General features: G+C 42.6%; 1 non-coding gene across 1 annotated transcript; it reads right to left on the bottom strand.

Moving 5' to 3' along the window:
* Positions 1–1,977: 1,977 nt before the first annotated feature.
* On the bottom strand, positions 1,978–2,085 carry LOC141644873 (small nucleolar RNA R71). The gene has a single exon (XR_012544476.1). It is a non-coding gene; the product is annotated as a small nucleolar RNA R71 (small nucleolar RNA).
* Positions 2,086–5,237: the final 3,152 nt, after the last annotated feature.

Here is a 5,237-nt window from a genome sequence, read left to right as displayed (position 1 = left end):
TCATACTTAGTAGTAGAAATTGGGTTGTAAGAAGATTGAAGGTTTCTCCTTCCTTATTGTTCAATCCAAATTCCTTTGTTGCTTTTGAGTTGGTATTATTTCTCTTTCTAATTTCATTAGTTTACATTTACTTTTCCATTAAGTTTTGTTTAATTGTTTATGTTAAATTTCCATCCTTGTTGTTTGATTGTTGTTATTTTCACTCTTGTTCATCATTCCTTTGTTCATCCTTGTTATTTACACCCAAAGATTGAGCCTTTGACTTCCTTGTGTTAAGGATTGAATCTTTGAGTCGCTTGTGTTAAAAATTGTGTCTTTTAGTTTAATCATCCTCGTTATTAGTTTAAATTATCTTTCTTCATAATTATTGTTGGATTGTTGCATGTTTAGAAGTAGAATTCATCCTCCCATTATGTTTATGCTTAAAGACTCCATCTTTGTTGCTCTTCTTGCTTTTAGAAACATGATTAGTGAGTAGTCTTTCACTAGGACTCAGTTTGACCCAACATGAGTAGCTTCACTAATTGAATCTCATAAAGGCTAACTATTTGGGGAAATTGGTGAGGATAGTTAAGAGGAATGACATGGTTTAAGGATTGATTTTTGGGTAGTGTCGACTTGTGACCAGTGTCCACCAACGAGAGTTGGTTAGGTTGTAATTTGGATACCCGAAAATTGGTCTTATCACTAACCTAGGTTGAGACCGAAAGGGAGAACCAAGGGAGGGTACCTCTAGACTAGCGTTTGAAATCGACCCTCGAGAGAGGGAGTGGGATGACCCGGATTACGATGAGTACTTAATGACCTTGACCGATTTCTTGACCTCCTTGGAAAATTGCACATTTTTGGGGTTGTCGAGTGTTGAGTTAAGGATTCCGACCTTCGAACCCGAGAGGGGGGTTGGTGGGTAGTGGTAGTGTCCTATTTCGAACCCGAGAGGGGGGTCTTAGGCGAATTAGAGCCATCTCCTCCTCACCTAGCTACCCTTATGATTAGCCTAGAGATTTAATTGTGTGAAGTTATGAATTGTTTTGGGAAGAACCGAGTCTTAGGCTTTTAAATTATTTGATTTACGACTTCTCATTTCCTCTTGCTCATTTCCTATTTAGTTTGAATTTCACTTTGTTTTAGGTAGTTTTAGTATAACAAATTCATCCCTTATTGCCGACTTAGCTAAACGATAGAATTAGAACGATTAGTAATCTTCTCAACTCCTTGTGGGATCGACCCTCTATTTTGCACAACGATAAATCGTGCACTTGCGAGGTTTAGCTTGATACCAGCAAGTTTTTGGCGCCGTTGCCGGGGAGATCGGCTAGATATTAATTGTTTTCGTTCTAGTATAGACTAAGTCTTTTGTGTTACTAATCCTTCTCTTGAGTGTGTAGGACTTTTTGCATGAGTAGGAGAACTCGAAGAGGTCAACCAATTGATCCGATTGACCACGAGATTGAAGCTACCGCAAGAAGACTAAATTCACTACGTTGAAGAGGGCTTATAGAAACACCAACTTCGCAAGAAAATTTAGTAGTTGAAGACTTTCGAGAAGAATCAAGTGCTTTTGAAACTTTTGAGAATCCCTTTGCAACTCCGGGAGAAGAAGTGACAATGGTCGCGGTTCCTATGCGAGATAACTTGGCTCCGAAAAAGGTGGTGAATCCAAGTATAGTCAAGCCACCTATTCAAGCCAACAACTTTGATGTGAAAGCCACCTTGCTACAACTTGTCCAAGGGAATCAATTCGGTGGGGGAGCCACCGAAAACCCCAACGAACATCTCAATGAGTTTTTGGATAGTTTTGACATGTTCAAGGCCAACGGAGTGTCGGAGGATACCGTACGCCTTAGGCTTTTCCCTTACTCCTTGAGGGGAAGTGCCAAGGAATGGCTTAAAAGTTGTGAACCCGACTCTCTTCGGACTTGGGATGATGTCTCTAAGGCTTTTCTAAACAAGTATTTCCCACCACAACGAACCGCAAGAATCAAGAGTGAGCTTAAAGGCTTCACCCAACAAGAAGATGAGACCCTTTACGAAGCATGGGAGAGGTACAATGGCCTCCAAAGGCTATGTCCTCACCACTGGATTGGGGATGATGAGATAATAAACAACTTTTATGAAGGGTTGAACAATGAAATGAAGATGAACCTTGATTCCCGCTCGGGAAAGGGAGCATTGGATAAGATAGATCACAAGACGGACAAAGAGCTTATTGAAGAGATTGCTTCTCGTACCTTTCATTGGAACAATGATAGGCACAAGAGGAAAGGAAAGTCAACGGCTGAATCGGCCAACAATGTTGCGGTAAAAGAGATGATAGAAAAGCTTAAGCAACAAGTTGACTTGATGAGTTCAAGCAACACATCTAGCAACTCCTCTTCTATGAGGAACCAAGTTTATAGTTGTGATATTTGTGGAGACCAAGGACACCCACCCAATGAGTGTCCTTTGATGGTAAGAGAGGGAAATTCCATGGAGCAAGTGAACGGGATATGAGAGTCTAGTCCGGCCAAGCAAGCATTTAACAAGAACCAATATCACCCCGGAATGAGAGCCCACCCAAACTTCTCTTATGGCTCTCAAAATGTCCAAAACCCAACTTTCCAACAAAAATCACAACAACCAAACTTTCAAGCTCAAAAATCAAACACAACATTCAATCAAGGTCCACCGGGTTTCCAAGGAAGAACCTTCCAACCAAGACAACAATTTCAATCACTCAACCCACCAAACAACCCACCTTTCCAACCAAACAACCCACCCTTCCAACAATCCACCCAACCAAAGTCAAACATGGAACTCATGATGGAACAATTGATGACTTCCCAAAACCAACTTGTTAATACTCAAACACAATTCATCAACCATTCCACTCAAAAACAAGAAGAGACAACCTCATCCATCAACCAACTTAGAACCCAAGTTCAAGCTTCTCAACGGATGACGGACAATCAAATCTCCCAATTGGCTTCCCAAATGAGCCAACTACAAGCCTCTCATGGAAAATTTCCGGGTAAAATCGAAGAGAACCCGAAAACCGTGAATGTTATCCACTTAAAGAGTGGTAGAGATTTGGAAGACCGGATATTTGTCAAGAAGAGGAAGAGTAGTAGACCGGGTGATGTGGTTGAACCTCAAATTGTGGTTGAACCTCCTAACATAGTTGAAGAAAAAGGGGTTGAAGATGAACTTGTGGAAATTGTTGTGGAGACTCCAAAGGTGATTGATGAGCCAACAAAAATTGTTGAAGAGCCAAAGCAACAAGTTTTGAGGACTTATGTGCCACCAATTCCTTTCCCGCAAAGGTTGGCAAGAGCAAAACTTGAACAAAAATATGGAAAGTTCATGGACATGATGAAGGGTATCAACATTACCATGCCCTTCATTGATGCCGTCAAGGAGATACCAAGCTATGGGAAATTCTTGAAGGAGCTAATCTCAAACAAAAACTCCTTGAGCCCGACAACCACGGTGAATATATCCAAGGAGTGTAGTGCAATTCTTATGAATGAGGCTCCTCAAAAGCTTGAAGACCCGGGGAGTTTTTTCCATACCTTGCAAGATTGGGACTGTGCATATTGAGAGAGCCTTGTGTGATTTGGGGGCAAGCATTAGTCTTATGCTCCTCAAAAGTTTCAAGAAATTGAAGGGTTATGAGCTTTCACCAACAAGGGTTTCTCTCCAACTTGCGGATAGGTCGGTAAGATAACCAATCGGTCTTGTGGAGGATGTCCCGCTCAAGGTGGGTAAACTTGCATTCCCATGTGACTTCTATGTAATGGACATCCCCGAGGACTCAAATATTCCCATCATATTGGGGCGCCCTTGCCTAGCTACGGGGGGTGCCATAATTGATGTGAAGAATGGAAAGCTTTCTCTACAAGTGGGTGAAGAAAAGGTAGACTTCTCCTTGAACAAGGCTATGAAGGAGCCCTAGGAAGAAAAGTCTTGTTACATGATTGACATGGTAGAGGAATGGGTTGATATGAAGAAATTTGATGAAGACAAGGGTTTGCAAGGATTCCTTGAGGGCAAGGTAAAAGATTGCAAAGAGCACCGAGAGTATGCTTTAGATATGGAAGCAACAATTGAAGAAGACCCGGACAAAGAATTTGAGAGTTTGAGAGGAGATGGTAAAAAGGAGGAGAGATCCACGCCTCCTCAAGTGGAGTTGAAACCTCTTCCCTCTACTCTTAAACATGCTTTCCTTAGCCTTAATGACACTTACCCTATTATTGTCAATAGTGCACTCAATGACACCGAACTTCAAAGTTACTTGATGTTGTGAGAAAATATAAGGATGTCATTGGGTACTCAATTGATGATATCAAGGGGATTAGCCCTTCTTTTTGCACTCATCGCATTCATTTAGAGGATAAGGGTGCATCTTCCATTGAGCCTCAACGCCGCCTTAACCCCACAATGAAAGAAGTGGTTAGGAAGGAGGTGTTGAAGCTCTATGATGCGAGTATTATTTACCCTATCTCCGATAGTGCATGGGTGAGCCCGGCGCATGTTGTGCCAAAGAAGGGCGGGGTCACGGTAGTCACCAATGACAAGAATGAGCTAATTTCAACAAGAATCACAACCGGGTGGAGAATGTGTATAGACTATAGACGCCTCAACAAGGCGACTAGAAAGGACCATTTCCCCCTCCCTTTCCTTTACCAAATGTTGGAAAGACTTGCCCAACACTCTCACTTTTGCTACCTTGATGGGTTTTCGGGGTTTTTCCAAATCCCGATTCACCCTAATGACTAAGAAAAGACCACCTTCACGTGCCCGTTTGGCACCTTTGCTTATAGGCGCATGCCCTTTGGGCTATGCAATGCGCCGGCCGGTTAGTGACCTCATTTGATGGATGTCTAGCTAATTTTAGTAAGGTCTTGAAAAGGTGTCAAGAAACCGGTCTTGTCTTAAATTGGGAGAACAAATGAGCTGAAAATATTAAGGAAGTTACAGGAACTTCCCAGTCGGTCATAAGGTCGGCAGTCGGTCAGCCGGCTGGGAGTTCCCATAAATCCCTGAAGTCAAGCTGAAGTCAACGTGCCCCCAACCGGTTAGTGACCGGCAGCCGGTTGTCCAGCCAAGGACACCTGATGATATCCAAAAAATAATTCAACTTCCAGGAACCTCCCAGCCGGTCATAGGCCCGGCAGCCGGTTGACCGGCCGGGAGCGCATACCCGTATTTCAAGCCCATTTTACAAATCCTACCCTAATCTTGGTGCAAACTATATA

Source organism: Silene latifolia, chromosome 2 (assembly GCF_048544455.1).
Source record: "Silene latifolia isolate original U9 population chromosome 2, ASM4854445v1, whole genome shotgun sequence".
In the NCBI taxonomy this organism is placed as follows: Eukaryota; Viridiplantae; Streptophyta; class Magnoliopsida; order Caryophyllales; family Caryophyllaceae; genus Silene; species Silene latifolia.
This window is presented reverse-complemented; position numbering and strand designations above follow the sequence as displayed.